This window comes from Sus scrofa, chromosome 3 (assembly GCF_054392235.1).
Source record: "Sus scrofa isolate SSC_HxYL_T2T_F1_AM1 chromosome 3, Sscrofa_HxYL_maternal_Yorkshire_Landrace_v2.0, whole genome shotgun sequence".
Lineage (NCBI taxonomy): Eukaryota > Metazoa > Chordata > Mammalia > Artiodactyla > Suidae > Sus > Sus scrofa.
In genome coordinates, this window is record NC_139385.1 from 61,515,377 (window position 1) to 61,533,967 (window position 18,591).

Below are 18,591 nucleotides of genomic sequence, written 5' to 3' on the forward strand. Positions count from 1 at the left end.
TGTGTGCTCTTTACAGTGGACAGACTGATTACAAATATAACTGTGGAGGCCAGACTCCAGGGTGGCCCCCATGATCCACCCCCACCCCAGAATATTCTCCCTGGAGTGTGAGCAGGACCCAAGCCAACAACCAAAACTCAGGCTGGCTGGGAAGGAAAGATCAGACAGCACTTTTTGTTTTTTTTGATTTTTGATTTACAATGTTGTGCCAATTTCTGCTGTGTAGCAAAGTGACCCAGCCACAGATATCTGTTGTGTGTGTGTGTGTGTGTGTGTGTGTGTGTGTGTGTGTACCTATACATTCTTTTTCTCCTACTATCTTCCATCATGGTCTAGCCCATGGATATAGTTCCCTGTGCTGTACAGCATGACCTCATTGGACCCAAGCAGAGCAATCTTGGCAGCACGCACTGCACAACGGTCAGCAGTGCTGGGAGTGCAGAGCATCCAGGAAGCCCGGGGAGCCCAGGCTTCTTTGCTTCTGGGAAGAGGCTGAGAAGCGGGTGGGCTTAGAGGGTCTGTCTGTCCCGGGCCTGAGCCCTGCTCCCTGTCCCCAGGGCTGGATGTGGCTAAGGAGTGTGGTCAGGGCGGAGTGGCTCAGGCTTTTCCAGTTAGATGCTTATCCTGCGACACGTTTATTTTGTCTGAATTGAATCCACAGAATATTTAAACACACGCATAATCAAATGTAAGTACAAGCCCATATTTGAAAGTCAAATATAAAGGGTTTCTGACTTCAGATCATTTTGCGTTATCCAGGCGTTTGCTTTCATCCATGGGAATGAATAAATAAGAGCTGTCTGAGACCAAAATAATTTTCTGGGCAAAGTGGAATAAATGTGTTAAAATGAAGGAGGGAAAAAAAAAAAAAAAAAAAACACCTCTGAAGCTGAAAAGGTTTTCACTCAAGATAGACTTGGGAGAGATGGAATCTGCCTGTTATTTTCGATTTTGATCATCCAGCCTTTTGTGATCAAGGTCATGACAGGGCAACACAGGACGAGGCAGGGGTGGGAAGGAGGCCAACACAGCGCTGTCAGTGAGCCTGGAGCCCCGACATGAACCCTGGAAAACACTAACCTCTGATCAGCTCTTCAAAAGGTCCTTATCAAATTCCTTTATATGAAAATCAAATTTTATTCAAAAACTTAACACTTTCAGAGGATGCCTGAGAAAGCCATCCACTTAGGACCCTAAGTTAGTTGGATGTTAATTCAAATGAGAGAGAGTCTGCAGTTTGCTTCCTTTTCTCATTTTGTTTCATTTCATTTCATTTTTTTATGGCCACACCCACAGCACATGGAAGTTCCCAGGTCAGGGACTGAATCTGAGCCTCATCTGTGACCTCTGCCGCAGATGCAGCAACACCAGCTCCTTCAACCCAAGGCACAGGGCCATGGATCGAACCCTCACCTCCACAGAGACCAGAGCACTTCTTAACCCACTGCACCCCAGTGGGAATGCCTCCATTTTTAGTAGAAGGTAGACATTTTATAGCTTGAGGAATTTTTGAAGCCTTCTAAGTTAAAGAGGGATAAATGATCTCAAAGCTACTTTTCTTCTGACAACTTGGTATTGCTCATCTTGGCTTATCTTAGCTCGATCTGTATTTTCAAAAATGATTTTCTTGATAACATTTATGTATGAATTAGTTCTATTTTAAATTACATCTGCATGTCTCCTTGTCAAAAATATAGGTGCTTTGATTAGGGAAATGGAATCAATGGCTTGAAATAGCATTTCTAAATGGGCTACGTGGATTTTTTGCTGCTTCTCTCAACACGGAAGGTGCGCTTTATGTCGTGAGATATAAACTCAGACATGTGCAGTTTAAGAGATAATTCTAGAGGGAACACTGAGTGTAGTCACCCCCAAGACGGAGGAAGAGAGCACTGTCAGACCCAACGCCCACGCCAGGCTCACCCCCATATCCACAGCCCCTGACCTCATCAGCAGTCCTCGGTTGCTTCTTCATGTATGTGTACCTCTTACATACAAGGACCCCCCCAAAACAGATAAGCTTCTCTCAGTATGGCCCCCCGGGATTTTTATTTATTCATTATTTTACAGTCATTGTTCTTCTGGATGCTCAGATTGTCCCAATTTGAGCAAAGGAAGCCTAGCAATGTGTCTTTGGTATCCTTTGCATTTCCGCCTTCTGTCTTTAAAAACCAACTTCCCCGGCCTCTGTGCAGTGATACCAGTATCACCCCTCAATCCTTGAGAAACACATGCACACACCCCAAAATCCTCCACACATTTTCTATCCTAGAAAGAACACACATCTGTACAACTTCCTCCCATCAAATGCATCTACATCTGCATCTGCATCAGTGTGCTCTTGGTTCCCTCCTGATCCAAGAGAAGAAAGGTGCTTTCTACTGTCGTGGTTATTTCCCCCTCCTGTCCTCCCTTCCTTGGCATTCCAGGGCTTCTCTCCCCCACCTTCACCTCCTCCCCTACCCCACCTCCTCCCCACCTTCACTCCCATTTTCACCTCCTCCTTCATCTTCACTTCCCCCATCTTTACCTCCATCTTAACTTCGTCCTTCATCTTCATTTTCACTTCCTCCCATCTTCACTTTCTCTCCCATTTTTATATCCTCCTCCATCTTCACTTCCTCCCTCATCTTCACCTTCTCCTCCATCATCACTTCCTCATCTTTACTTCCTCCCCTACCTTCACTTTCTCTTCATTTTCACTTCCTCCCTCATCTTCACTTTCTCTCACATCTTTATATCCTCCCCCATCACCACTTCCTCCCCCATATTCACTTCCTCCTACATCTTCACCTCATTTTCACTTCCTCCCCCATCTTCACCTCCTCATTTTCACTTCCTCCCCATCTTCACTTCCTCCCCCATTCCACTAGAATTTACACACACTCAAGCCTCCCCATCTCAGAACAAAACCAAACCCCCAGGTCCCTGCCCTCCTTCCACTATGTCCCTCTTGCTGTTCTCACTGCCCACCCCCCAACCTTCTCACCCCCTTGCACTGTAGCTGCTCTGCACCCCTGTGACACCACATTCCTAAGGTCACTAGGACCTCACGGGACCACATCCAGAGGCCACCCTCAGTCTTCACCTGACCTCTCTGCTGTGCTGGTTCCCCTCCCCCATCAACAGTGGCCTGGTTCTCTTCAGCTGCCCTGCTCTGGTGGGAAGGGTAGAAAAGGGGTCCAGGGTTTGAGCTATGTCCCCTGAAGCGACTGCCTGAAGGGCTCAGCCTCCATCTGGGAGTGTTAGCTTCAGGTGTGCTGAAGAGTAAGGCACACATATAGACCTCACCTACCGCACTCCTAACACAGGCTCCCCTAGTGCCTAAACTGCCTCTGCTGCCATCCCAGCATCTCATGTGATACTCTTATGCTGATAGAGAGGAGAGAACAGAAGGAAGATAACAGTATTTGATTCACCTAAACGGACATTCCTCCTCAGAAACAGACACTGCTGTGGATCTACTATCAAAAGACGAGACTGTTTTTTGACAAAGTACCAAAGCAATTTGACGGAGGAAGATAGTCTTTTCAACAAATAACGCTGGAGCAACTGGATACCCCCAGGCAAAATAATGAATCTCGACCCAACATCACACCTTATTAAATGAAAGTTATTTCAAAATGAATTGAAGACTTTAAAAAATGTAACTATAAAAGGTGTAAAATTATAAACCATTTAAGAAAAATAGAAGGTCTTTGGGATCTAGGGCTCAGAAAAGAATTCTTAGATTTTTTTTTTTTTTCTTTTTAGGGCCTCACCTGCAGCATATGAAAGTTCCCAGGCCAGGGGTCGAACTGAAGTTGCATCACAGCCACAGCAACGCCAGATCCGAGCCATGTCTTTGACCTACACCACAGCTCACGGCCACACTGGATCCTTAACCCACTGAGCAAGGCCACAGAGACAACGTTGGGTCCTTAATCTGCTGATCCACAATAGGAACTCCAAGAATTCCCTCCAAGAATTTGACAGTAAAAGCAGGATCCATAAAAGGAGGATGACCTCAGCAAAATGAAAAAAACCTTTGCTCAGTGAAAGACCCTTTTAAGAGGATGAAAAGACTAGATGCCAAGTAGGAGAAAATGTGAGCAAACCACCTAGATGATAAGTGGCTTGCAACTGGAACATATGAAGAACTCAACCCTCAGCAGTGAGCAGCAAGCAATCCAGTTAGAAAGTGGGCAAAAGACAGGAGTGGAGACAGGACACATCTTCATGGAAGAGGGTACCAGGGTACACAGGCGGCAAATAAACACAGGAAAGGATGGTCACTGTCATTTGCCACCAGGGAAATGCAAATTGGAGCCACACTGAAGTAACACCACACCCATCAGAATGTCTAAAATAAAAAATAGTGACAATACCAAATGCTGGCAAGGATGCAGAGAAACTGGTTCACTCACACATGGCTGGAGGGAACGTGAAATGGTTTAGCTACCCTGACAAACAGCTCAGTAGTTTCTTATAAAATCGAACAGGCCACAACCATGTGACCCGCATGCTTGGGTCTCTGTTTAAAGAAATGAAGACTTAGGTTCACGAGACATATACACAGATGCTTGCAGCTGTTTTATTTACTCTCAAACTGGAGAAGAGATATTTTAAGTTAGAGAAACAATTAAAAATTAACCACAGTCATCAGTGCTTACAAAAATACCCCCCACCACTTAACAAAATTAAGTCAGTAGCTTAAAAAGTGCCTTTTATGAAATTCTTTCCTGCTTTGTAGTTGGTACAAATCAGTGGGTGATTAGGAAAAATTCGTGTAAAAGGGGAAGTTTTCAATTTTGGTTATTTACATTCCAAGGTTTTCTAACCCCTGGAATGCCTTTTGAGACACAGAAGTAGAGAGAAATCCCTCTGGTTCAAGTGCAGAGGTGCTGTCAGACCTGCCCAGTGGCACACCTCCTCCTTGAAAACATCCTGCTGCCTCTTATCATATGGATGAATTGTCAGAAATTACTGCTCAGCTTTATTTCTTGCCTTTCTCATTAGAAAAACTCAAACTTTAAAATTTACTTATGCTAATGTTTTAAACAAACTTTGCTATCTTATTTGCGTAGTATCAAAATATTGTTTGAAATCTTACATTCATCTTAGTTAATGTCAAGCTCAGAGACACATGAGTACTAAATGAGATAAAACCTCCTGTTACTCCAAACCCCTTCTCTCTGGCCAACAATTTCAACATCTTTACTGCTCACGATGCCAGCTATGCTGGAGGAGGGTCTCCAAAGGCCAGCCTGTGTGTTACATCGTCCAGAATGAGAGGTTACTTCTCAATTTAGAGCTGAATCCAAGGCTCATACAACTGACTATGTGTCAGGCGCTGTTCTAAGCACTTGCACATGTTAAATTTATTCCTTACAACCTTTCTAATGAAGCAAACAGTATGGTTTCCCCCTTTTACAGATAAGCAAAGTGAGGCCCTGGGAGGCAAATAACTTATTCAGATCACACAAGGAGGTGGCAGAGGCAGGATTGACTAAGCAGTTGGGATCTGGACCCTTGGCTAGGCTGCACCCTAGAAAGAGTGGATGGATGGAGGCATGGATGGACAGAGGGATAGAGGGATGGAGGAATAGATGGATGGATGAAGGGATGAATGGATGGAGGAATGGGTGGATGGATGGATGGAGGGAGGGACAAATGGATGAATGGATGGGTATACAAATGACTGAACAAAAGAACAAGTTTGTCTAGTGTGGCCATATGGTACAAAAAGAATCCCCACTGACATGGGAGCTCCATGGTGCTCAGGGTCTGTCTGTGGCCTCTACATGGCAGCACCTGGCCTCAATCCCAACTCAGGGCTTGCTTCTTCACGAATGCCATGGTTGCCCTAGTGTGCTATCAGGCACTCAGAGCTGGAAGCAGGAAACCTGCATCCTTATTTTGGCTTCACCACCAACTTATGTGTCCTCAGGTACACTGAGGACCTGTTTCCCCATCTGTAAATCAGAGAGTTCAACTACAGTAATTTCTAATCTCTGTCGTGATTGGTCCATGTGAAGGTCCACTGGCAAGACCAGAAGTTCAGGAGGTGGGCATGAAAGAAGACATCGGAGAGCCCACCAGAGGCTGGGCATGGTCCGAGCTCGCAGTCCAGGAGACCGGGGCAGTGCCATGTGGCCGTGGCTCAGGGAGAGAGAAGAGCCGAGAGAGAGCCTCAAGAACTTGGCTCACATGCTGTGGTGTTGAACTTTGTAGGCAGTGGACAGACATGGTGTGGAGGGGGTCCATTTATTTTTATTGTGGTACAAATGACATACAATTCTATCCTTTGATTGTTTTCCCATGTACAGCTCAGGGGCATTGAGCATTCACACTGCTGTGCAAACAGACCCCCCCCGCCACCTCCAGGACTTTCTCATCTTCCCAAAGATGAGACTCTGTCCATTAAACATTAACCCCCACCCTGACCCTTGGTCCCCATATCTACTTTCCATCTCAATAGATTTGATGATTCCAGGGACTCATATTGGAATCAGAACATTTGTCTCTTTGTGACAGGCTTACTTCCCTGAGCATACTGTCCGTCAGGCTCACATACGTGTAGCACATGTCAGAATCTCCTTCCTTTTTTTCTCCCCATCTTTTTCCATGGCATATGGAAGTTCCAAGTTAGGGGTCGAATCGGAGCTACAGCTGCCAGCCTACACCACAGCCACAGTAGTGTGGGATCCAAGCTGCATCAGAGACCTACACCACAGCTCACAATAATGCCCGATCCTTAACCCACTGAGTGAGGGCAGAGATCAAATCTGCATCTTCATGGAGACTAGTTGGGTTTGTTACAGCTGCGCCACAATGGGAACTCCCTCCTTCCTTCTTTTTTTTTTTTTTTTTTTTTTGTGTGTGTGTGTGTGTCTTTTTGCTATTTCTTTGGGCCGCTCCCGCGGCATATGGAGGTTCCCAGGCTAGGGGTCCAATCGGAGCTGTAGCCACTGGCCTACGCCAGAGCCACAGTAATGTGGGATCCAAGCTGCGTCTGCAACCTACACCACAGCTCACGGCAACGCCGGATCGTTAACCCACTGAGCAAGGGCAGGGACCGAACCTGCAACCTCATGGTTCCTAGTTGGATTCGTTAACCACTGCGCCACGACAGGAACTCCTCTCCTTCCTTTTTAAGGCTAAGTAGTACTCCCTGGTATGTATGGATGATGTCTGGCTTACCCATTCGCCTGTTGGTGCATGACTGGCCCGTGAGCACTTTTGGTTACAGTGAACAGTGCTGCTGTGAACACGAGGTGCAGCAGAAATGAATCCAACTAGCATCCATGAGGATGCAGGTTCAATCCCTGGCCTTGCTCAGTGGGTTAAGGATCCAGCATTGCCATGAGCTGTGGTGTAGTTCACAGACACGGCTTGGATCCCATATTGCTGTGGTTGTGGTGTAGGCCATTGCTGCAGCTCTGATTCAATCCCTACCCTGGGAGCTTCCATAGGCCACAGGCATGGCCCTGAAAATTGGGGAAAAAAAAAATCTGCCTAAAGCTGTGCAGGGAACAAGAAGTGGACTGTCGCAGAACCCAGCAAGCCTGCCTGTTTACACCAACCATGTCACCACTCGGGATGTGTGGGGAATGACAGGCTCAGGAAGGAGGCTACCTGCAGGTATTTGGAATACTCCTGGCAGGAACTGACAAGGGCTGTGAACTCAGGCAGCAAAGAAGGATGGACAGGAGAGGAGGGGTCTGAGAGCCTCAGGGCAGGACAGACAAGCTCCCAGGGAGAGAATGACCACAGATGGGGGGATGGGCCAGGCATCTGAAGCAGTGGACAGCTTTTGAGCTCGACCACATGCTGGAGAGAGGTGTCACCACCCACAGACCCTGGGTAAACCTGTGATGGGGGAGGGGGACAAGGTTCTCCTGGGTACCTGCTGAATCTGAGATTCTGCAGGACATCCAGATAGAGGCGTCCAGCAGGCGGTCATGGCCAGAGTCAGACTCAAAGGGAAAATCTTGCTGGAGGCACAGACTGGGCAGCTGTTAGCACAGGGAGGGTTAGAAGCCTGGAAGCAGATGGGCTTGTTAATGGGTCATGTGTGGGGGATGAAAAGGAGACTGAAACCAGGGACTGGGGCATCACAGGCCCGGGCAGCGGGCACACTTGGGTTTGTAACTTTAGAGCTGCCGTAAGAGCATGGAGAGCATGGGGAGGCCCCTCTGCATTGACCCACGTGCCCCCTGTCCCAGTTGGTGGAACACCATTGGTCAGGGGCTGGGGCGACAGAGGAGACAAGACGACTGACATCCATAGAGAAGCATCAGAAGGGTGGGAAGAACGTGGAATCCAGGACAAGAGAAAGTTTCCAGACGGCTGGTGTCCGATGCCTCACAGAGATCAAAGGAACAGGGCCTGAAAGATGTAACTGACTTCTGCAGTGGATATGGCTGGTGACCTTGGAAAGAGTCAGTCCCTCAAAGAAGTGGAATCGCCCTGGGCTGCAGCCTGACAGAGCCTCATGTATGTGGGCGTGGAGGTGTGCAGACAAACGCCTTGGGAGAGAGAGCAGCCAGGGGGTGCGGGGCCTGGGCTGCTGGGGACCCTGGGGGCCAGTGCACACATCCATACCGAGGAAGGGAACGCTGCAGATGGCCCAGGCCTGGAGGCCCGAGTGACCAGGCAAGAGTCATTCCCAGCAGGGAGGGCACCTGGGAACAGAGCAGGGCAGCGAGAGGCCCTGGGAAAGCTGGAGCCTGTGGAAAGGAGGCCGCTTGGTGCTGGTCTTGGCCGTGGAGCTGGCACCTGCCAGAAGCGGCAGAGTGACAGGGAGTTCCTGTTGATGGCATAAAGTCAGAGTCAGAGTTCATGCTATGGACTCGATAAAACGGGTTCTGGAAACTGACTCTAAGGGTGAATGAAAGAAAAAGCAGACATGCAAGTACGCCTGTGGCAAACTGTACAGTATTATTTTTAAAAAGCACATGTGGCTAAGAATATGGAAACTGGTTAAGTGAATTCTGGAACGTTTGCTCAACTGGATGGAATGTCATGAGGTCATGCAAATGTTAACTATGAAGCGTAAAGTGGTTATGCTGGTAAATGGAAAATCAGTTTGAAAATTGTATGTATGCTCTCATTACAACTATGGAAAACGTTTTCACGTGAAGATATACATAATAGAATCCTGAAAATTTATATGAGCTGTTGGTTGGGGATAATGGCAAGGGTACAGATTTTGTTTTTTCTTTCTCCCTTTGGTTAACTCAGTTTGAATCTGAATGCTGCAGCACTGGTTAGAAAAATAAAAAGCACCCTTGTATCTATCTTATTAGTTATCAGCCTATTGAGAGAACACAGCTGAATATCTCCTGTGCTCTGATGGTGTGCAGGCCTAACAGGACAGAGTTCTCGTGATGCAGGATTCCTCTGACATGGAGGTGAGTGTGGATGGCAGGGCTGTTCCCACCACTGCAACCCCGGTCTCCCTGGTCACCCCATAGGCCCAAGTGCCCCTGCATGCTTTCAATGGAAGATGCGCTGGCCGAACTCATTCTCATATTCTTAGCCCACCCCCCTGGCTGGGATGGAGAAGGCAGAGGAGGCGAGCAAGGCCGTCCTGGCCACCCCGTCTAGCACACAGCCAGCGTGGCTCCTGGCTTGGGGTCAGGTCCTTGGGGCCACCCACATGCTCTCGTTGACTCCCACCGTTCACCCCCAGTCTCAGGGGGTAATTGAGCACTGCTTTTGGGTCTCGGTCTCTTAATATTTGTCTTCCACTATTTTGATTTAAATTCTCTGACACAATAGAAAAGTTAGACTTAACTGACATTTTCAGGATATCACATCCAAAAAAATCAGAACATACACACATACTCAAGTGCACACGGAACATTCTCAAGGACTGACCCCATAATGGGCCACAAAACTAACCTCAACAAATTGAGGGGTATAGAAATTATTTCAATTATCTTCTCTGACCACAATGGCATGAAACTAGAAATCAACCACAGGAAAAGAAAGGAGAAAAAAACTGACTACATGGAGACTAAACAACATGCTACTAAAAAACCAAGGGGTCAATGAGGAAATCGAGAAGGAAATCAAAAAATACCTCGAGACAAATGATAAATGAAGACACAACCATTCAAAATCTATGGGATGCCGCAAAAGCAGTGCTTAGAGGGAAATTCACAGCAATACAGGCCTTCCTCAAAATAAGAAAAATCTCAAATTGACAACTTAACTCACCACCTAAATGAATCAGAAAAAGAAGAACAAACAAGACCAAAATCAGCAGAAGGAAGGAAATTATAAAGATCAGAGAGGAAATTAATAAAACAGAGATTCGAAAATAGGAAAAAAAATCAATAAAACTAAGAGCTGGCTTTTTGAAAAGGTAAACAAAATGGACAAACCTCTGGCCAGACTCACCAAGAAGAGGAGAGAAAAAAACCCAAATAAACAAAATAAGAAATGATTTAAATTCTACTCTTCTCCCTTTCTGTAAACTAGCATTTAGAGAGTTTATTTAAAGTATAGTTGATTTACAATGCTGTGCTAATTTCTGTACAGCAAAGTGACCCAGTCTCTCTCTCACACACACAAACACAAATAGTCTTTTGATCTCCCCCATCATGTTCTAAACCAAGAGACTGGATAGAGTTCCCTGTGCTGTAGAGCAGAACCTCACTGCTTATCCATTCTGAATTTAATAGTTTGCGTCTACTAACCCCAAACTCCCAGGCCATCCCACTCCCTCCTCCTTCCCCTTGGGAACCACAAGTCTGTTCCCTATGTCTTTGAATCTGTTTCTATTCTATAGATAGGTTCATTTGTGCCATATATTAGATTCCACATATAAGTGATACCATATGGTATTTGTCTTTCTGACTTACTCCACTTAGGATGAGAATCTCTAGTTGCATCTGTGTTGCTGCAAATGGCATTAGTTTGTTCTTTTTTATGGCTGAGTAGTATTCCATTGTGTATATGTACCACATCTTTATCCATTCCTAAATGTTGATGAACATTTAGGTTGCTTCTATGTCTTGGCTATCGTGAATAGTGCTGCTATGAACATACAGGGGTGTGTATCTTTTTGCATTACAGGTTTGTCTGGATATATGCCCCAGAGTCAGATTGCCGGCTCATGTGTTAGTTCTAGTTTTAGTTTTCTGAGGTGTTACCATAGTGTTCCCCATAGTGGTTGTACCAATTTATATTCCCAGCAGTGCAGGAAGGTTCCCTTTTCTCCACACCCTCTCCAGCATTTGTTACTTGCAGCCTTATTGATGATGGCCATTCTGACCAGTGTGAGGTGGTACCTCATCACAGTTTTAATTTGCATTTAGAGAGTTTATTTACATTCAGAATATTGTTACATGTAAATATATGTTTTGAAGGAGCCACTTGAAGTCAAAGTGGGGGGAGGGCATTCTATCTAGGGGGCCACAGCTAGAGGAGGAAGTGGTGGGGGTGGATTCCTGTTGGCAGGAATCTTCCTTCACTAGAAGATGCTGCCTATGCCAAGTCCTATGACCCTGGCTTCTGGTTTTCTTCAACGATCCACCTTTCCCAAGAGGACTCGATTTATCCTCATCACAAGAAAAAAACAATTGTTTGTAACTACACATATGGTGAAGCACGTTAACAGAGCTATTATGGTGAACATTCTGCAGGACATCAAGGCAGATCTCAGAGATGTTGTGGGTTCTGTTCCAGACCATCACAGTCCAGTGAATGCTGCAATAAAGCGAGCCACGTGAAATTTTTTTTTTTCGGTTTCCTGGTGCTTATAAAAGTTATGTTTACCTTACACTATAGTCTGTTAGGTGTAGCATTATATTTTTTAAAAGAGCACATGGCTTAAATACTTCATTGCTAAAAAATGCTAACCATCACCTGAGCCTTCAGCACATCAATCTTCTTGCTGCTGGAAGGTCTTGCCTGAATGTTGACGGCTGGTGGCTGCTGAAGGGTAGGTGGCCACAGGGATGTCTGGCACATTGACCGACGCTTCTTTTCACGAACAACTGCTCTGTAGCGGGCAGCACAGCCTGACAGCACTTTCCCACAGGACTTCAAACTGCAGTCGATCTTCTCATATCCTGCAGCTGCTTCATCAGCTATGTTTATGGAATAATCTAAGGCCTTTGTTGTCATTTCAAAAGTCTTCACAGCCTCTTCACTAGCAGTAGGTTCCGTCTCGGGAAATCACTGTCTTTGCTCATCCATGAGAAGCAGCTCCAAATCCTTTCAAGTTTCATCTGGAGTTTGCAGCCATTCGGCCTCATCTCCAGGCTCTACTGACAATTCCAGTTCTCTTGCTGTTTCCCCCACATCTGCAGTGACTTCCTCTATAAAGTCTTGAACCCCTCAGAGTCACCCGTGAGGGCTGAAATCAACTTCTTGCAAACTCCTGTTAAGGCTGATATTTTGACCTCTTCTCCTAAATCATGAGTGTTCTTAATGGCATCTGGAGAGGTGAATCTGGAACCCCTATCTGTGGCTTCGATAGCCTTATGAAGTGTTTCTTAAATAATAAGACCTGAAATTTGAACTTTGTGGGCAGTAGTAGTTTCATGGGCTGCAGAGTGGATGCTAGGTTGGCAGACCTGAAAGTCACATTAATCTCCTCGTCCGTCTCCATCACAGCTCTTGGGCGGCCAGGTGCATTGTCAATGAGCAGGAACATTCTGAAAGGAACTTCTTTTTTTTTTTCTGAGCAGTAGGTCTCAACAGTGAGCTTAAAATATCTAGTCGAGTATGTTGTAAACAGATGTGCTGTCATCTAGACTTGTTATTTCATTTATAGAGCAGAGGCAGAGTAGACTTAGCAAAATTCTTAAGAACCCTAGGACTTTGGGAAAAGTAAATGAGCACTGGCTCCGATGGAAAGTCACCAGCTGAATTAGCCCCTAACAGGAGTGGGTCTCTCCTTTGAACTGAAGCCAGGCAGTGACTTCTCCATAGCTATGAAGTCCGAGATGGCGTCGTCTTCCCGCAGAAAGCTGTCTCATCTCCGCTGTGATTCTGGGTAGGGTGGCCACCTTTGTGAATGATCTTGGCTAGCTCCTGGGGACAGCTTGCTGCTTCCCCTGGCCCCTCCATGTTATGAAACGGCATCTTTCCTTCATCTCCTGAACCACTCTCTGCTGGCTTCATGATTTTCTTCTGCAGCTTCCTGGGCCTTCACAGACCTGAAGGGAGTTGAGGCCTGAGGGAGTGTTGGGGCTGGTTTCATCTTCTATCCAGACCATTAAACTTTCTCCAGATCGGGAGCAAGGCAGTGTCACTGTCTTATCTGTGGGTTCCCTGTAGCAGCGCTTCTAATTTCCATCAAGAACTTCCTCTTGACATTTATACTTTGGCTGTTTGGCACCAGAGGCCTAGCTTTCGGCCTGTCTCACCTCTTGATACGCCTCCTCACTCAGCTTAATCATTTCTAGCTGCTGATTCCATATGAGAGACGAGCAGCCCTTCCTTTCACTTGAACCCTAGGAGGCCGTCCTAGGGCTGTCCGTTGGCCTAATGTCCATACTGTTGTGTCCCTGGGGACACGGAGGCCTGAGGAGAGGGAGAGAGATGAGGGAAGCGCTGGTCTGTGGAGCAGTCAGCACACATGTTTATCACCTAAGTTCACTGGCCTGGATGGGTGGGATTCGTGGTGCCCTGAATGACTACAATACGGTAACGTCAAAGACCACGGGTCACAGATCACCCTAGCAAAGACAGTAATAAGGAAAACCTTTTAAGTACTGCAAGGAGTACCAAAATGTGACATAGAAACAGAGAGAGGGCAAATGCTTTAGAGAAATGGCACCGACAGCCTTGCTTGATAAGAGTGGCCACAACCCTTCAACTTATAAAAAACGCAGTATCTGGAGTTCCTTTCACGACTCAGTGGTTAATGAACCCAACTATGATCCATGAGGATGTGGATTTGATCCCTGGCCTCACTCAGTGGGTTAAAGGTCCAGCATTACCATGAGCTGTGAGGTAAGTCGCAGATGTGGCTCGGATCCCGCATTGCTGTGGCTGTGGTGTAAGGCTGGCGGCTACATTCTAATTCGACCCCTAGCCTGGGAACCTCCTATGTGGATGTGGCCCTAAAAAGCAAAAAACAAAAACAAAACAAAACGCAATATCTGGGAAGCACAAGTAAAATGAGGTGTGTCCGTATATACATACCCAATATTATGTTGTAGATCTGAAACTAATATGAAAAAGGATTTGATTTTAGCAAGTGCGATAATTCTAAGTTCAAATGTTCAAAGGTAAGGGTATGAAAAATAATTCGAGTTTAGAGATCCATCTGCAATAGACAGATTTAACATATAATTAATATGCCTGATTTTACAAGGGGCATCAAGGCATGCCTGAGTCACCTAGCTGAAATCCAGGAAGAGGGCAGGAAGCCCGCCCCCTTCGCCTAGCTCTGCCTTTAGCTGCTTATTCGGTTGTAAACTACTCCATCTTGTGGTTAAACAAGGGTACTAACTGCTAGAATCTAGACAGTTTTTTCATGGTGAAAATCACTGTTTTCTGTTATAAAAGTTATGAATGAGCCTTAAAAAACTCAAACCACACCAAAAAGAAGAAAGTAAAAGTTATCAGTAATTTCACTGCCTAAAGATTATCTAGACACAAATAGATTTTCTAAGTCAAATATAGGCACATAATACATGAATACTCTTTGACAAAGGAAAAATGGTTACCATTTGCCTTTTTCACTCCCACCATCTCAACACAATTCAAGAACGGGAGCCAGTCAAGACTGGATCACGTGAGTAGGTTGAAATAAAAACTCAGAATACTTTCTCAGCAAAGAGGGTAACCACCACCTTTGTGGGCCTCAGTATTCCCACCTGCTAAGGGGAGGGAATGGGTGTCAGAGGTTGCACCCCAGTGGGACCCTGAGCCAGCATCACACGTGGTCCCCCCAAGGAAACATCTGGCATTGCTGGATTAAATGATCCCAAAGTCCCCTCTATCCATGTAATGATGCCCTTTCTTCCCCAGAAAACTTCAGAGCGGGAGCCAAGCTTCCTAGCACACGGTCCCTGGACCAGCCACAGCGGCTTCGCCTGGAACTAGCTAGAAATACAAACTCAGAGAGAAATGGCTATGCTCAGGCCTGCTGCAGACACTCTGGGGGTGGGGGGGTGTGAGGGGCGGGGGGCCTGAACGTGTCTCAGGCCCTCCAGGAGACTCTGGGGTGCGCTTGAGGAGCGCTGATGTCGAACATAGAGAAAACACCCCATTCTTATTCACTGATCTCTCACTTCCTCATTATTAACTTTCAAAATGTTCCTTCCATAAAGGATTAGGCTACTACAGTTCAACTGATGGCAATGTGGGTTATACTATTAACTGGTCTGGCAGTTATGGGTCATCTTGATGAAGAAACAGGATGTGGTAACATAAACCTTAGAAACACCACCAGTGACTTGACTGTGGACTTGGCTTTCAAAACCCAGGGACCGACCCTTCTCTACCTCCCCTGCTGGCACTCTGCTCCCAGCCACCACCTGTGTCACCTGACTTGGGGCACGACCTCCTGCCCTGCCTCCCATTCCACCCCCAGGCCTGGAGCGACTCCTTAGCAGGAGGGGTAGACTCCAAAAGAGGGTGCCAGCCTCTGCTCAGAACATGCCCTGACTCCCCTCTGCTGCCAAGGGAAACCATGGACAGCCTTAAAGAGTCCTGAGGCCCACAGGTCACCCTGACCATCTCTGTCTCATGACACTCTTCCCTCTGCTCCGACCACACCTGCCAGCTCCTGGGGTGTGCATTAGGGATCCTCGTTGCCTTTGGGGGCCCCGACACAGCTCTCCCTGGCCTCACTGTGCAAACTCCAACCTCCCCACCCCACCCCTTTCCTGCTCTGGGAGCTGACTCTGCACCAGTGCGATGCCATGCGCCACTATTGTTCCCGACTGGCAGGTGGACTTCTGTGGGGCTGCACCTGGAGCGATCAGTAAGTATCTGTTGGGTAAATGGACAACATGGGGCCTGGCTGAGACCCCTCTCCTTCGCTCTGGAAGCCCAGGCAGGGCATCACCAGCCCAGGTCCATCCATCCAGGAGAGGGCCTCCTAAAGTATTGTGGGAAAAGAAACTCACTTTTCAGTTTTCATTTCAGATTCGTACATCAAAGGACCTCTGATTCTGAAAAATACAAAGCTGGTAGAGCCATTGGGCGGTGTGGAACCGCCAGCGTCTCTCCCTCGGGCGCAGGCCACAGAAACCCTAAGAGAAGGCCGTGCCCCGAGCTGCCCTTGGGATTCATCATGCAGACCCTGTCCAGAAGCCCTTGTGTCCTGGGACTCAGGAATCCTGCTGGCACCTGTGCTCCTGCCCCAGCTTCCCATCTGATAACAACCTATGCTCACACCTGACTTTCTTCGGCTGCTGTAACCAATTACCACAAGCCTAACGGCTGAAAAGAGCATGAGCTGACTAACTTAGTTCTGTGATTAGAGTCCAATCCCGAGGGTTTACCTCACTGGCTTCAAACCAGGGTGCAAGGAGGTGCTGTTCCCTCTGGCAGCTTGGACCACCTTAATACTGAGTCCAGGACTGACTTAGGCGAATCCATTAAACGCATGGAATATGACAGATTACTAAATGCTTAAAATTTTAATTTAACTTTTCTACCTTAAAAGGAAATATATTTACCAAGCCACTGGTGAGTTGTCACTCTTATTGAGCTCAGAGGTTAAGCCAACCACTCAAGAATATTCTGAAAGACCTGGTACTCCAATGAAATGAGTAGCAAGAGCCACACATGAGGTGTGTTGAAGATGAAATGCCCAGCCATTTCCTCCGAGCCCCCCATGACCCCTCAACCTTGCCGGCCTGGGACGTGCTCCCTGTAAGCAGGACATCTCATCTCCGGGCCCCACCCGTGGCTTCCACTCTGTGGAAACAGCTCAGTTTGTAACTGAAAGATCTGCTCTGGAAGTTGGGTGGCTGATCACAGGCCTCCAGATTCTCCCTGTACACCCTCTGCGATTCAAAACGATTTCTAGCAACACATCAGGGAAGCTGTGAGAGGCAGGGCGGGGACATGAAGGCAGGACAGTGGTGGTGAACTGGCCCCTTGCCCTGTGCACCACTGGGATCCCCAACGCACAGGGGGCTGGGAGGGAGGGTTTGGGGGCGGCTGGCAGGGAGACCTCAGTGCGTAAGGCCTCACGGGCAGCTGGAGACCTCATCTCACCCACATGATGACACTGAAGCTTGTGTATCAGGACACAAGTAGGTCCATTATGCTTTTCAAGTGATGAATTTAAAGGCAGGAGCAAGAAACTCAGACATTAACTCAGTTGTCCCACCAACGCAATGATCTGGATGGACATTCTCAATCCCCAGGCCCTGGAGGACTTTAGGGGTACCGTGAACCCTTCGACATCACTGTCTGGGACTCTTTTGTACATGACATCTTCCCAGGGTAAGGGGCCTTTGCCTTCATCTAATTCCATTACTCTAACACGGATTTGAATTTTCACATGGTTTAAATCCGTATTCTCCTGAAGGAAAACCAGGGCTGATGAAGTGCATGAGGGCCTCTGGCTTGGGCAATATTTGTGTGCAGAGGTGTCTCTGGAGAAAGCTTCCATGCCATGTGTCAGGCTGTGGCTGCCAACGCCCTCATCATAGCCTGGGAGAAGCCAGATCCAGGAGGGTCCCGAGAAGGGGGACACAACGGGAACTCCAGCCTTGCCAGCTGAGGGCAGACCAACGGCAGCTCTCAGGACCACAGCTGGTCGTCCTCCTGCTCCTTCCTCGGGAAGCGAGGCCGGGCGTGTCTGCAGGAGGGCAGCTGCCGAGTAGCTAGGGCTTGGCTCTGTACACAGCCTGCAGGGCCCAGGCTTCTGGTCAGTGCTGGCAGCATGACTTCCTAGGGCCTGCTGCTGCGGAGGCTGCCGGGGTCTGCCCCCACTTCTGAGTGGTCTGCGGAGGCCTGAAAAGCAGGGACTTTGCCCATTTTTTACAGAGGTCAGGGCTCCTGGGGGTGGGGACAGTGGCTTCCTGAGCACCTATCCCACAGAGGCTCTGAGCCCGACAGGTGAGGTCCGACCTCAGCTCAGAGTCATTATCACTCGGTCAGCTCTTACCAACAGGGCCTAACTGCTGCCCTTGCGTCATTTTCTGTTTGCTGTGTTTCCCTAAGTAGACTCCAAGCTTGGAGGACAAAACTCCTCAGGACCCAAAGGACTTACCAGTAAAGAGGCTGTGGACGGAGGGAAGAATCCAGACGCATAGGCAGCTGGGGAAGACAGAGGCCACCTCCTGAGTCACTTGAACATCCCAGAGAGGGGTCAGTAGTAACGGCCTCTCCCAAGGTTGAGGGGTTTCCCCCCATGAGCTGGGTGCTGTAGGGAGGGGAGATGCTCATGGACCTGCACATCCAGGACAGTGCGTGCCCAGAGGGGAGGGGAGGGGGCCTTCCCGGTCCGACTGGAAAGCAGATGCTGTGGGCACTGGGCAGTGGAGGGTGGCACAGCTGGGGTGCAGGGGCCCAGCTGGACCTGGTGGCACGTCTGGAGTGGCAAGGGGCTGCAGGCCAGAGGAGTGATCCTGGAGTAGGGGGTGAGGCCAACACTCCTCGATAGTGAGGGGCCCCCAA

At 47.9% G+C, this 18,591-nt stretch overlaps 2 protein-coding genes across 6 annotated transcripts in view; both read right to left on the reverse strand.

The window, feature by feature from the left end:
- GPR45 (G protein-coupled receptor 45) overlaps window positions 1-18,591 on the reverse strand; it is a 95,441-nt gene that overhangs the window by 73,675 nt on the left and 3,175 nt on the right. For both annotated transcript variants that reach the window (XM_085018493.1, XM_085018491.1), the window contains exon 3: window positions 18,185-18,337. The gene's annotated coding sequence lies outside the window, so the exon portion shown is untranslated. The remainder of the gene's footprint in view (window positions 1-18,184; window positions 18,338-18,591) is intronic.
- MRPS9 (mitochondrial ribosomal protein S9) overlaps window positions 11,299-18,591 on the reverse strand; it is a 64,269-nt gene continuing 56,976 nt past the window's right edge. For 2 of the 4 annotated variants that reach the window (XR_014839466.1, XR_014839467.1), the window contains exons 13-14: window positions 18,185-18,337; window positions 11,299-13,524 (exon numbers count right to left, since the gene is read on the reverse strand). The gene's annotated coding sequence lies outside the window, so the exon portion shown is untranslated. Of the gene's footprint in view, window positions 14,051-14,116; window positions 18,338-18,591 lie in introns of all 4 variants that reach the window. The other 2 variants (XR_014839465.1, XR_014839468.1) reach the window with 2 other exon arrangements.